This window comes from Papaver somniferum, chromosome 1 (genome assembly GCF_003573695.1).
Source record: "Papaver somniferum cultivar HN1 chromosome 1, ASM357369v1, whole genome shotgun sequence".
Classification (NCBI taxonomy): Eukaryota; Viridiplantae; Streptophyta; class Magnoliopsida; order Ranunculales; family Papaveraceae; genus Papaver; species Papaver somniferum.
Genome location: NC_039358.1, coordinates 210,507,577 through 210,523,602, shown reverse-complemented (window position 1 = coordinate 210,523,602; position 16,026 = coordinate 210,507,577).

Below are 16,026 nucleotides of genomic sequence, written 5' to 3'. Positions count from 1 at the left end.
TACTTGTTTTAGCTGTAATTCTTGCATATTACTTGTTATTATGATTATTTTCTAGTTTATGTGTCATATCAGGTAAATCATCCAAAAAGGAGCTATAAAGTACTTAAATGAGCAAGGAAGTGGAGTCTATCGATGAAGAAGGGCCAAGGACCAAATTCAACTCATTCAAATATAGGAGTTCTTAATACCGTCTTGAAGAGAACGATAATACGAAAAGAAAGCAAAAAAAAGAATGAGGTCATTTCGAGTTCAGACGAAGAAGTTATAGGCGAAACAAGGTTGAAATACTTGAAGTTACAGAGAGAAGTTCGGCTGATAACTTCATCAACTCGAGTCAGCCGAACCTGGATCTTAAAAACCAATATTTTCGAAGAGTATACAGGAGAGTGTTCGGCTCAAAAGTAACTTATTTTAAGTGAGATGAACCTAACACTCGCCTGGAGTAAATTTCACTTGTTAGGTTCTTCTGGGAAAGGTCGGAATGTTATGAGCCGAACCTGACAACTTCCTGGGACATATTTGGACGCGAAATTGACTTCTAACTCAAGGAAACACGGTCCCGGAAGGATTCTAAAGCCTAACTTTGAGAGTTCTATATAAGAAGACATCCAGAGCCTTAAGAAGACATTTTTTATTTATTTACCTTTTTTATCATATTTCATATCAAACCTAGGGTTTACCCCTTTAGGGGGAACCCATTCTTTTGTAATAATGTGTAGCTAAACCTTTGATTGATTGAGGATGCATTCAATGTTCTAGCGTGAAGCTTTATTAATTATACAAATATATTCGGAGTTTTATCATCTTATCGTTTGTATTCACTATTTCTAGGATTAATTAGATTGTTTGGAGTGCACGCTGGATTAATATTTTGATCATTATATTTCTAGTAAAGGGTTAGGATATCCGTGTAATTGTTGAATAATCCTTACACAAGTAGAGAACGTGAGACCTCGCAGAGGGATTCTGTAGAGCAATCGTGTTTGAAGGCAACACTAGTAAGTGGACCTTGCGCTAAAAGTATAACTGCTGGGATCAACCTAAGTTCACATAACTTAAAGCTTCCGATTGGGTTACACCTTGAGTGCGCTACCACTTGGTGGTTCAGTTGGGTAGAAATGGATATGCGAGCGCTTCGGTAACCTGTCACATAAGGGACTTTGGGGATAACACTGCTCTAGATTCTTTCCTACGGTTGGTGATGAATAGTTCTAACAAAGATAAATAAGTATACTAATCTCAGCTATCGCTTGGTAACGACAAAGGATTCCTTGATCATCTCTTTTATTTATTATTTCCTTTTTAATTATCTTACAACCAACCCCCCTTTTGTATTTTTCTTTGTTTCGTTATCTAAATAATATATTAATTACACAGTTCTCTGTGGGAATGATCTCTTACTACCGCTATATTACCAGTTAATTAATGGGAAATATCTTAATTAATTGTTGTGGTTACGACACGCATTAGCCACATTGGTTTGTCTGGGTTGGGGGGTTGGGAAGGTGGATGCATCTGACTGAGTTGGTGATGGTGGGTGTAAATATTTGATCTAGTAGATTTACATTCCAATTAAATGAGTGGTGTTCGATTAACGTACTGACCAATTTAGTTCCCCAGTCTCCTGGTGTTGACGTGTTTGCATGCATGGGGATCCAATTTTCTTTAATTGTAGTCGATTTCCCATATCCAATCTGGATTTCATAATTAGCCTACATAAAAAAATCTACTTTATGTAAATTTTTCCATGTAGAACTTGCTGAATCTGGTGGTTTTGGCATCTCTTGAAATATAGACTTCTGGTGCATGTACTTGGTCCGGTACATGTTGTTACAGATTTTTTGGGTTAGCATGGAACTACCACATCCTATTACCAAGCAAGAAAAGTTATGCTTGCTTGAGTTTATTATCCCTAGTCCTTCTTGACTGATTGGCAGGTTGAGATTCTCCTTTTATATCACATGAAGTTTCCTTGTATTCTTATCGTGTCCCCGAAAAAAATTTCGTGCAATCTTGTCCATTTTGTGGTGTACATGCGTCGGTAGCAGTTGGGTTTGTATTACATGGTTAACTCTTGGCATTAGGGATGAGTTGATGAGTAACCATTTACCTGCTTGATTAAGAAATTTTGTCATCCAACCTTTAGCCTTTTTTTCCAGCCTTTTTAGTAGTTTAGAAAAAATTGGAGATGAATTCCTTCCTTTTTTAAACTCCACTCCCAAGTATTTAGGTGGGTTGTGTGTTATTGGAATGTTGAACATGTTAGCCAATATTTTATGCTATGAGTTGTGTGTGGATGATGTATGGTGATCGATTTTAGTGTGTTTATGTTGAGGTGGAATACATGTGCAGTATTTTGTTGAGGTTGTCACACGTTTTTTGGTCGGCTGAGCATGTAATAAGTAAATCATTTGCATACATCAAGTGGAGGATTGGCTGATTCTTTAGTAAGATGCTCAAACCCTTCAATTTTTGTTGGTTCTCCAATCTAGCAAGATTTGTTGATAGGATCTCAAAACAGATAATGAAAATATATGCTGATAAATGGTCTCCTTGTCTAAGTCCTCTCTTTGGTTGAATGTGTCCCTGTGGTGTTTCATTTACACTTATTGAATATTTAACTGTAGGTATCATCAACATCACATATTCAATTAATTTTCCGGGGAATCCCAAGACCAGAAGTGTTTGTCTCAGAAAGCCCGAATATAGACTATCATACGACTTCTTTATGTCCAACTTCAAAGAAATTTTTGGTTCTTTGTTGGAGGTGTAGTTCCATGTGATGGAAAATCTCAGTTGCAATGGAAATGTTGTCATGTATGGCTCTGTTTGGGACGAAAGCAATTTGGTATGGACTGATCTTGAATTGAAGTAGATGTCGTAATCAATCAACCAACAGTTACGAGATGACCTTGTAGACTACATTGCAAAGTCCAATAGGTATAGACTCATTTGGTTTGATAGGGTTATTAGTTTTCGGAATGAGAGTAATGTTGGTGTAGTTGAATGATAATGCTAATTCTACCTTCTCAAAGAAATTGAACATTAGAACAATGATTTGCGGTATAGTAGTGTCCCGGAAAATCTTAAAAAACTTACTTGTGTATCCGTCTGGACCTAGTGATTTCTCCGACCCAATGCTCAACAATGCTTTGTGGATTTCATCATTTTCCTGTGGTTTCATTAATTTCATGCAGTGATAATTTGAAATCCTAGGTGAAAAGTTGTTAATCAATTCCATGTCTATCACTATCAGATTTGCAATGTACTCTTGATCAAAATGCCTCACCATCATTGTTTTTATTTGTCTCTTGCTGTCCACCCATCTATTGATATCATCTTGTAACTGGTGAAAGTGATTTATTCTCTGATTTATAGTTGCTTTGGTATGGAAAATCTAGTGCCGAGATCTCCATTCTATTGATATCAGCCGTGAAAACAATTTCTTTCATTTGTGGATGAAGAAACCATAGATGCTTTATATGAAAGTTCTTTGAGGTTCTTCTTGACATAACTTTTTCTTGCAGCAGCAGGGGGGCATAGTCTGATCCAATTATTGGTAGATGTCTCACCAAGGCATGATGATGGGTGTCTAGCCATTGTTGGTCGCTAGTACTCTGTCTAGTCTAATTTCCATGGTGAAATTACCGTCAGCTTGTTTATTTTTCCATCTGTAGTCATTTCCTTGGAACCCTAGATCAATAAGGCCATTTGAATTGATGAAGCTGTTGAAATGTCTGACCTGGATATTTGTCATATGCATTCCTCCTTTTTTCTCATATTGAGCTATTGCTTCATTCAAATCTCCCATGAGTACCCACAGTATGGTTGGTGTTGTAACAACAATGTCAAAGTTTTGCCAGAGGTCTGTTCTTGTTGCCGGTTGTGCAGGTCCATAAATTCCAGTAAACATCCACGGTTGTGTTGATTGTGATTCCGAAAGCCAAATGTAAGCATACAAAATATTTTGATTAACTACTAGTCCTGAGACATTAAGGTGGGATGTCCATATCAAGCAGAGGCCACCTCTATGTCCCATAAAAGGTACAGAACAAGAAGTATGAAAGCCTATACTAGATTGCAAAAAAGACATATGCGATACCGATGTTAAAGTTTCTGATAAAAAAAAAGAGATTTGGTTTGAATTTGCGTGTATACTCACGCAATTTTGAAATTGTCAAGGGATTATGAACACATTGACAGTTCCAAGCCAAGTAACTCATAAATGATGCGAGTGTTACACCTGACGAACACGTCGCAAAAAATTTGGGGATTTTGTTGATGCAATCACTTCATTGAAGGAAAGATTCCAAGCAGGTCTAGAAGAAGTGGCAGTGGAGTGGCTGGTTTCATTTTTCTTGTTAGTTGATATAGACATTCGTTGGATTGGTGTTGTTGGGTGCTCAGTTGAAGTATGAACTGGTTGATTTGAAATTTGTGTTCTTGTGCTTCTCGGGTTCCTGATTTTTCGGTGTTGTTACTTCAAATGTCGGTGATCTGGTTCTTGTTATGTGTTGTTGTTCCAGTTGCGCTATGGATGCATATTTCTTGGTTTTTGTCGACGGTGGTTGTGTTGCAAACTCTGGTGTGTTTGATAGCATTAAGTGTTCAGGAAGCTTTGTAGGTAGTTTGATAATACTTCTTTTGTAGGTACTTAGTGGTTTCATGGTTTCATGATGGTTCTCTGGTCCGGAATTAGTGGTGACTATGACCTCTGGTTTGCCATTGTCTTTGTGGACTAGCAAATTTACCTTCGCATCTCTGCGCTGCAATATATCGAGTAGTAATTTAGTGTAATCAGAAGTGAAGAAAGCAAACATTCTATTGATACCCGGTTTTGCCTTCTGGTATGTTGTGTGTGTTAGAGCATTACTCGGTTGAACTCGCAAGCGTTGCTATCTCAAGCTTGTTTGTCAAATTTAGTTGTCAAAACTATATGTCTTGATTTCTAGTCTACTTATAGCTAAGTCTCGGACTAGGATAGTTAAGTGTAGTTGAGCTCTAGACTCCACGACGATCATCTTACGAAGACGAAGAACTACTCAAGGAACCAGTGAAACTTCATCCGATTATAAGGTATGTGGATACTTGAACTTATCTATCACTCAAAAGTCTATCTACTCTATCTCCTACTCTTGAGACAAAAGTCGTATAAGTATGATAGTTTTCATACATACACGTTTGCTATTTTGAGCTGAGTTTATCTCGTCTATCTATTTCTCGAAATATGTGTTGGTAAGCTTTCGCTATAACCATTTTCATCTTTACCCGTGACGAAAGTCATGATGACGTTTCAATCTCTTGAAAACTGCTTTGATGACGATAGTTGTGAATAACGACTATTATAACATTATAGAAGAATGTTTCAATGATTGAAATGTAGAGTTGAGATTATGTAACCATCTACGGATATAAGCATATATAGTGTGTTCGCACATTAGTATATAAATCCATGTACTGGAAACCAAGTGTGTGCATATGTGTACATACGGAATTGGTAAAGGAGACAGGTTGGGTACGCGTACTCGTACGTGTAATGGCGAAACTTTTCCTCCCGGAAAATTCTGTTGAGTTTGTAGTTTACAAACTAGTAAACCAGTCATCTTAGGTAAGCGTACCCGTACGCGTACTGGCAGAACTTTTCTACTAGAAAAATTCTGTCGAGTTTGGAAACCAAATCCAACTCAATCTGGTTGCTAAGGTACGCATACCCGTACGCGTACCCAAGCTGGTTCTTTTCTCAAATCGGTAGTTCGTGGACTTAAACAATAAATTATAAGGAATACAATCTTTGCAAACCATGGATATGTTGTTCATGAATTGATTCAAATGAATCAAACCGATTTTGTTTCAATCGTGTCTATGTATAAAGACCTAAGAAATTGAACAACTCTTCAACTAGTTCTTTTGAAGTCATTTGAACTAGTTAAGAAGAAGATGCATACGGTTGTTATGAAAGTGCTCATATGGCTAATGATCGTTGTCATAGGCGTCAAAAATAATTACACTTTCTTACTACTCAAAATATAAATATAGCAAGGGCAAGAAAGGATCGTTCCCATAGAGAGGTCTTGGGTTGTCAATATGTTTCGGTTTCTTATGGCAAACAAGGGGGGATTTTATGTAACTAAATTAAAATAAAAGTAAATAAGGAAATAAACAAGCAAATCAAATAAGATAAGAATATTGGTTAAGGATTTCATTCTCAGTCACAAACATGTTCTTGTCTTAATAATTAGAATTGATATTTAATCTCTCATTATCAAAGGCCCTAGGATATCTTGATCGCAAGAATATCCCGCAAATCTACTCTTATCATCAACAAACACATTAAAAGATGCGAATATGAATTCTATCCAAGAGAACAACCTAACGTGTAAAAGCACTAATGAAGTTTAACTCCCTAGATGCATTAAGTTCTATGAAATCAGGCCAATCAAAGCAATCGAACGTGTAAAAGAACTAATCCGATTTAACAAAAGTTATGATTCACTTGTGACTACTAGGATGTATCACTACAAGAAATATCCACAATTATTCTACTTGCAATCAGAAATTTATCACTTTTGCGTATAATAAACTCTAATCTAGCAATAAAGATGAAAGCAAACTCAATCGATTCGCGACTCGACTGAACAAGCATTCAAATCATGTAACAATATTAATGGTGAATCATAAACGATAATATTGAGACAAACTAATATATCAAACAAGGATTCATGTTATGTGAAATCAACTTTGTAGGATCAGAATCTCGCAATGATAATGTTTCAGCGAAATTATCAATGACACAGCACTTAAGCGTCGCAGACACAATTCCAGAAATGATAAAATAAATGACGTCATCTAAGATCACGAGAAAGATATGATAGTCCTGCGAAAATTTAAGAGTTTGCGAAATTAACATTTGTAAGGTTGCGAGAATGTCGCAGACCATATCTGAAAATAAAGGACAGATTAGCTGTCATCCACTATGTATTTCCTTATAAATAGTCATTCGAGTTGTAAATAGGGGGAGATCTTTTTTGAGTAAGAAACAAGTAAATAGGAGAGAGAAAGTTTAGAGCAGAGATCATTCTTGATTTCTTTATCTTTTCTTGTAAGAACATCCAAAGATTAATCAATAAAATTAAGAGTATAAACCTAAAATGAGTTGATCAATAATGAAATCATATGAGGAGTGTAGTGTAGGATTTCCTGCAACTATATAATGGCGCTAGAAACAGGGAATTGAAGATCGAAATTTGAAGATTGTTGTTGAGAATATTCAAGTTAAGAAAGTTATTAAATAAATCAGTGAATCAGTTAGAAGAAAGATGAATAGAATTAATGAAAATGACAAAAGATTGGAGTGTAATATCATAACAAAAACGATGATTAATGAATTCCATGAAAACATCAAAGGAAGAATACATAAACGAAATTTTGAAGGAAGGAAAGTTATGGCGGTAGAAAAAACATCACCCTTGAAAGATTGGGAAAAGCAAAAAATTGCATTCATGGCGGAAGAAATACCAAAAGAAAATTTGAACCACACATCTCCGTTGGTTATCACAGTGCCTATTACGCGAAAAGAGAAGGAGACAACGATAAAATCCACAGGAGAATGGATATTAAACAGAACTTTAATCGATACAGGAAGTTCAGTTGATATAATATTTTATCATGCATTCCGGGGAATGGGATTTAAAGATGAAGAAATGTCCAGTTCAACATATTTTGTTCACGGCTTTGGAAAATCCACAACAAAACCTAAAGGAGCGATAGTGGTACGAATTCCACTTGGAGAAATCGAAAAACATGTAACATTGTGCGTGGTGGATATGGAATCACCATATAATATGTTATTAGGAAGATCATGGATACATGCGATAAAAGCTGTGGTATCAACGTTGCATCAATGTACTAAATTCCCCACACCAAATGGAATAGGTGAAATCAGAGGAGATGTTGACAATGCGAAATTATGTCATCAAATTGAAGTAAAACATTATGAAAGACAAGCAAAAAAGAAACAATTTCGTAGAAAGTTGGCAAAGGAAGTAATGTGTTTCAAAAGTTGTTGTAGTAGTAGAGTTGTAAAAGTTCGTTCAAGACTTGTGAAGGTTCGATTTTTAAATTTAATAAAAATAAATATACAAATAATATTAACAAAGTGGGCGAGAGGTACTGGGACTAGGATTCCACCAAATATTCAAATTCATGCGATTCACCTATTTATTCTAAACCATTATAGCTCATTCAACAAGTATTTTGACTATATTTCTTTGCCTAAGGTAGATTATTAAAATATTAATTGTAAATCTTAAGCATGGCATATCAAAAGAATTAATCCTAAGCATAAACCATCAAACGAAATGACAATTAATTAAGATTTTTTTTTAAAATTTTAATTTAATGCAAATAGTCAAATAAAGAATTAAATGAATTTACCGCATGATGAATTTTGGTTTCCTCTGTCGTCCCAGCGTTAGGTTTAGCTCATCATGATGAAAACACGCTCAAAAGATTTATTTATAGCTCAAAATGGTGTTTACAATGGTGAGAAAATGAGAAAATGGTGTGAAACTGTAATCTGCGACGTACAAAAGGCGTCACAGAACAAACGATAAAGCCTAGGTGCTGTAGTCACTATTCCGCTGTCGCTGAAGGAACTTCCGCAATTGAAGGTGAACTACGACCTCTGCAGGTCCGTTCTTCGTGTTCTTCATGTTCATCAGCAGCAGCAGCAGCAAAAACCGAGTTTGGGAAAACTCGAATTTCTTCTTCTCTGGCTATCCTAAGCCCCCCCAAACTCTCGAACCCCTTCCATGATACCTTGTGAACATATTTATACGTGATTGAGACATTGAATCTCCTCCATTAACTCCAAATAATCTTCATTTACTCGGGTTATTTTCTTTTCACTTTTATCACTGATATTGATTTTCACGTGTTCTGAAGCTTCCATATTTCCATATTTAACTTCTTCACACTCCAAATAGTGGTTAGGTTCTTCCAAACACGAGCATCACACGTCTAACTCGCTGTAATCCCGTGAATATCTTCTTCCGTGTACGTGCTGCCCTGTTTTCTTCTCACGGATTTTTCAACCAATTTGATCGAAACAAACACCCATACCAGCTTTGTTATGACATATCACGTCTACCCATTAAGTTTCAGCCCTTTAGTCTACCCGGAACTCCAAAGTTACACAGTTGAGAATAAAATTTTCCCCCCAAAACGAATTTTTTAAATGTTGAAGATGGTGTCCCCCTAACCAAACTGGGGGTGCGAATAGCAGGTTCCCAACTGAGGTGCCCCTTATCCAAATTGAGGGTGCCTTTAGTACTTTTCTCCGGGAGTCCAAATAACACTTTTTGAGCAACTTTTTCCACACAAGTGTATTTCTCCAAAAACACCTACAAACACACAAAGCATCAAAATTAGTACAAAAATCGAGCACTAACAATAGAGACATTGAGTACAATTTAGACACAAAAATGTGTCTATCAAATACCCCCAAACTTATTATTTGCTAGTCCTCGAGCAAAATTAATCTAGAAAATAACCGAGTTAATCTCGAGAGGGTTCACCAGAGGTGTACCCACAAAACCAATATTCCAAACTCTAGATATCTACGCAGAACCTTGAAAGGCACTAAAGAATCTCCTTGGTTGGCATACAATCATTGACTATAGGAGGAAGTACCCTGATGCGAAATTCCAATTGTTGTACACGAGTTTGCACTCAAGCATACTAAAATTCATATATAAGTCACAGAGCTCTACTCAGATAGTTTCTGTACATCATAACCGGAGTCAACCAATCATATGAAAAGATTAAGAAGATGGATAAAGAGAAAAATAAATGGTTTAAAGTGAATGGTGTTTCCCATATCTGTCTGAAGGCCTCTGCCAAGATGAACCTATCTTAATGGAATGAGATACCAGTCTGACTAATATCAACACAACTGGCATATACAAGGGGACCAGTGGTCGATAAACCTAACTCTAGGTCAACACGAAAGACATATACAAGGGCACCAGTGGTCGACTTTATTGAATTTATTCCGGTTGGTCTGATGGTCTGGTCTCAATTTTCATTTTTTTTTGTATCTCAATCACTCTATTTTACCCTAGCAATGGTAACAACTTGAATCGTGTGCCCCACCAAATCACTTAAAAAAAATAAAAACAGAAGATTAGGATTCAACGAGATATGGCGAAACTACCGTGTTTTTTTTTTTTAATTCTACACTTGAGCTCTGTGCTTTTATGAATAGACTCTTTTAGATGTTTCCATCTAATCATATTGGTTCCTCAACTCCTACAACCAAGATGTTCCCATCCACTTAGATTGGTTAGTGCCAACCTTAATAAGTATAAATTTCTAGGCTCTGGAGTTTATTTATTGCAACTAAAAGTTTCTCCTTTACCCCCAAACTTAAATTTAACATTGTCCTCAATGTTCTAAAGATAAAATTAAAAACATGAACAAGGAGAAACTATTACCACTTGAGGGAAAAGAAATAAGGAAGAATATTACCGTGTCGCATGAAAATGGGTTACCTCCCAAGAAGTGCTAAGTTTAAAGTCTTCAACCAGACATCGGAAGGAATTAGTCACCTCAAAGTATCATACAAAATTAGCCGGAATAACTGTAGGTCATCTAGATCAAAAAGTGCTAACCACAAGAAGAGGAAACTGCAACAGACCAAGAAGATACAGAACATACCCTTGTTTAAGACAACTACAACTAGTTGTGGTTCAGGTTCTATGAAAGGGTCTAGATAAAATATTTTCATGGACTGCATTTCCTCATAGCTAAGATCCGATTCAGGTATTAGAGACTGGAAAAACTCAAGTAAAAACTTAGAAGCACATAATAATAACCTAAATAACTGCGGATCCTTAAATTCAATCAGGTTTGACTCACACAGCTGACCACAAAGAAAGAGGTGGTCTTCCTTAAGCAAATGTGTCGACCCTACTCTCCTAAAGTAATTAGGTTTGGTCTCAAAACTTAATAACCGACACATCTGAAAATCATATGTTCCCAAAATTGGAAGAAACGTTTTTGGTGGGAAAACAAAGTCAATTTTGGTATGATAGCCTGGGTTAACCACATCAACCAGAGGATGGGTTTCTAACAACTGAGCTCTCCTATGGACACAACTAGGTTCAGGAAAAAGTGTATGAAGATAATCTTGTAAGATGGCTGAGGCACAAATTTCAAGTCCCGATTGAGGGATCTTTGTAAGAGCTAAAGGTATGGCACAAGGGGAATGATAATCACCCCCAAACTTAGATTTTTGGGTATCTCTAGATAGACTAGCTACAATTTCATTAATTTCTCGTTGGAATCCTGAAAATAGTCAATTGCTTCTTCTAGGTTATACTCAAGTGACACATCCTCACTCATATTTAATAGCTCCACGAGTTCATTTTCTTCGTCTAAGACCATTGTTTCTAAATCACTAGACTCTAAAACAGTATTCTCAAAATAAACTCGTTCCTCTAAACCATTATCGACTTCGTAATCAAAAGGAAATACTACATCATCTAAAGAGGTGGTATCTCTAATCAAATCCTCGTCCTTTTGAATAGGTGAATAATCATTAAAATTATCGGGATTTGAACCAGAAATAACACTATCATCATAAAGTTCATTTAGAGTAACAAATTCCTGATCACCATGCCTACAAATTTCAAATTCTTCATCAACACTATCCACATCATAATAACATGAAAATGGTTGAACCTCATCTAAAGTAGTGTTACCAATTCTAACCTCGTCATCTTGATAAAAATTATCCTTATTTTCACGGGTGATATAAGAAAGAATGTATTGGCAATCAAGAGTAATTCGAGCAGTTCTTTCTTCCGTCTCTAATTTAAGCGTACGTGTTGACTCAGCAAACTCACGTGTTGACTCAGTTAACTTACGCGTTGACTCAAGTATCTTACGTGCTTCATCGAGAGGAGAGGAATTATAAGAATCTTGCTCGTATGACCGGTGGGCATGTGGATAGTAATTGGGCTCACCATGGTATGACCCATATCCTTCAAAAGGATGGCGTTCCCAACCACTATTCCCAACATGGTCATAAAAAGGATGATGTCCATATTCAAATTCAGATCGATATTCATTGTATTGGCTTTTATCATACCAGTTCGACATTCTTAATTGCAAGGGAATTCTACACAATCACAAACAAGGCTGACTCGACCAAATCAAACCTATAAAATCTAGCAAACAACAAGCATTATGGCTCCACTTAGATTGTTTCTAGACTAGCTTCTAATCTTTCGAAAAGGAATTCGTTACAATCTGAGAAAACCTCTCTGGAATCAATCCGAGCTTAAGTAAGTTGAATTGAGACGAGGGAAGCTGCAAGGAGCTTTGATACCCAAGGTCTCACCGGTATTATAAGGCGGCGCAGTCACGCATTCAACTCGCAGAAACCATCATGAACTTCAAAGTATGCTCAAAAGAGTAACCAATATTTTTCGAACGACTTTCCTATTAAGCTCGTTACCCTATAGGTCTCGTTCTAGTCAAAATTTTAAGCTTAGGTTCATGTTTGGTTTCGTTTTCCTAAGGCGGGCAAGAAGGAAACGATGATGAAATCTGAGTCCTTATCTTAATTTGGCCAGGCCTTGCCCTTTACTAGGAAATTTAAACAACCGTATTCAAATCCTCAACATATATTCACCTTAAGGCATTCAATAAACCCGCTGACAGGGGATTCACGGGTGTTTCAAAAGCTTACCTCCCGTACCAGACGGGCGCAGAACCGCTGAAGTCGACTCGGGCCACGACTCCTATGTCATGTGCGAACCCGAGGGGCCGAGACGATATTGTAATCGTCGTCCTTCCCTGCAAACAATTTTATATTTAATGTACCCTTCCTTAGGGTTTAAAAAAAAATTTGTTCAAGTCCAAAGTCCAAATAAAGTGCAAAAGAAAAGAAATAAATAATAATAATTACAAAAAATGGAAGGTCTCTAAAAAAAATAAAATAAATTCTCTTTTTTTTTTTTAATTTTTTCTTTCACGCTTTTTTTTTTGCTTTGCCTTTTTCCTTCTTTTTTAGCTTTAAGCTTTGATTCCAAGTCTTTAGTATCCAACTTCAAACCTGCAACACAAAGACACACCCAAAGAAACGTAAAAAGAACAAATGAAATAAAAAAACCTAAAAATTCTACCTAGGCACAAATCTGCATTGGCGGCGCCAAAAATTTGATGTGTTTCAAAAGTTGTTGTAGTAGTAGAGTTGTAAAAGTTCGTTCAAGACTTGTGAAGGTTCGATTTTTAAATTTAATAAAAATAAATATACAAATAATGTTAACAAAGTGGGCGAGAGGTACTGGGACTAGGATTCCACCAAATATTCAAATTCATGCGATTCACCTATTTATTCTAAACCATTATAGCTCATTCAACAAGTATTTTGACTATATTTCTTTGCCTAAGGTAGATTCTTAAAATATTAATTGTAAATCTTAAGCATGGCATATCAAAAGAATTAATTCTAAGCATAAACCATCAAACGAAATGACAATTAATTAAGAAAAATCTATTTTTTTTTTTAATTTTAATTTAATGCAAATAGTCAAATAAAGAATTAAATGAATTTACCGCATGATGAATTTTGGTTTCCTCCGTCGTCCCAGCGTTGGGTTTAGCTCATCATGATGAAAACACGCTCAAAAGATTTATTTATAGCTCAAATGGTGTTTACAATGGTGAGAAAATGAGAAAATGGTGTGAAACTGTAATCTGCGACGTACAAAAGGCGTCACATAATAAACGATAAAGCCTAGGTGCTGTAGTCACTATTCCGCTGTCGCTGAAGAACTGCCGCAATTGAAGGTGAACTACGAGAGTTAATAAATGACTGTCTCTGCAGGTCCGTTCTTCGTGTTCTTCATGTTCATCATCAGCAGCAGCAACAGAAACCGAGTTTGGGAAAACTCGAATTTCTTCTTCTCTAGCTCTCCTAAGCCCCCCTAAACTCTCGACCTCCTTACATAATACCTTGTGAGCATATTTATACGTGATTGCGACATTTAGTCTCCTCCATTAAATCCAAATAATCTTCATTTACTCGGGTTATTTTCTTTTCATTTTTATCACTGATATTGATTTTCACGCGTTCTGAAGTTTCCATATTGCCATATTTAACTTCTTCACACTCCAAATAGTGGTTAGGTTCTTCCAAACACGAGCATCACACATCTAACTCGCTGTAATCCCGTGAATATCTTTTTCCGTGTACGTGCTGCCCTGTTTTCTTCTCACGGATTTTTCAACCAATTTGATCGAAACAAACACCCATACCAGCTTTGTTATGACATATCACGTCTACCCATTAAGTTTCAGCCCTTTAGTCTACCCGGAACTCCAAAGTTACACAGTTGAGAATAAAATTTTCCCGCCAAAACGAATTTTTGAAATGTTGAAGATGGTGTCCCCCTAACCAAACTGGGGGTGCGAATAGCAGATGCCCAACTGAGGTGCCCCTTATCCAAATTGAGAGTGCCTTTAGTACTTTTCTCCGGGAGTCCAAATAGCACTTTTTGAGCAACTTTTTCCACACAATTGTATTTCTCCAAAAACACCTACAAACACACAAAGCATCAAAATTAGTACAAAAATCGAGCACTAACAATAGGGACATTGAGTACAATTTAGACACAAAAATGTGTCTATCAGGAAGCAAAGAAAGAAGAAGAATTTAGAGTATATATGATAAGGGCAAAAGAAGGCAAAGGAATACCCAGCAAAATTTCGGAAGAAGGAGAAGGACCTATGGAAACAATAAAAGAACCAACACCAATGGGAGAACCTAAACCCAGTTACACTGTCGTAGAACCAACAAAAGAAATGAACGTTGGGACTATAGAGGAACCTCTAATGTTGAGAATTGGAACCAAAATGGATATGGAAGAAGAAGAAAGAACTGTTAACTTGTTGCGAGAATATAAAGATATTTTCGCAGGAAGCATGGATGAGATACCAGCAATAGATCCATCAATTGCATGCCACAAGTTGGTGATTAACAAAAATGTGAGACCATTTAAACAGAGAATAAGAAAAATTGCAACAACTTACCATTCCCAAATAGAAGAAGAATTACAGAAAATGCTTGAGGCAGGAATTATAAGAGAAGCTAAATACCCAGAATGGATAGCGAATATGGTCATTGTCCCAAAGAAAATTAAAGGAATCAGGATTTGCATAGATTTCACTGATTTAAACAAAGCTTGCCCCAAAGATAGTTTTCCGTTACCAGATATTCCTCAAATGGTGGAATCCGCAGCGGGAAATGATAGGGTATCATCTTTAGATGGGTACAAAGGGTATAACCAAATCCCTCTCGCTGAAGAAGATCAAGAACATACTGCTTTCTTTGCCCCTAGAGGTTTATATTGTTACACGAAAATGCCATTTGGTTTGCGAAACGCGGGAGCGACATATCAAAGAATGGTAGAGAAGATGTTCGCAAAATGGATACACAAAACATTAGAATTATACGTGGATGACATGTTAGTAAAGAGTAAAGAAGCTAAAGACCATGTACAAGACCCGAGGGAGATTTTTGAACAAATGCGGCAATATAACATTAAATTGAATCCTGAGAAGTGTACTATTGGAGTTGCATCGGGAAATTTTTTAGGCTGTATTGTATCAAAGGAAGGAATACAGGTTGATCCGGAAAAAGTGCAAGCAGTTCGTGACATGCCAACACCAGCAACAATAAAAGATGTACAAAAGTTGAATGGGCTTCTAGCTTCACCGGGGAGATTCATTTCGCGATCATCATACAAATGCAAATATTTTTTCAATATACTCAAGAAGGGTGCGAAATTTAAATGGACTGATGAATGTAAAAAAGCTTTTCAAGGAATCAAAGAACATCTTATGAATACAACTATTTTACAAAAAGCAGAATCAGGAGAAGAATTATAAATCTATCTTGCGACGACGTCGCATGCATTAAGTGATGTGTTATTGCGAGTAGACGCAGGAGTGAGAAAC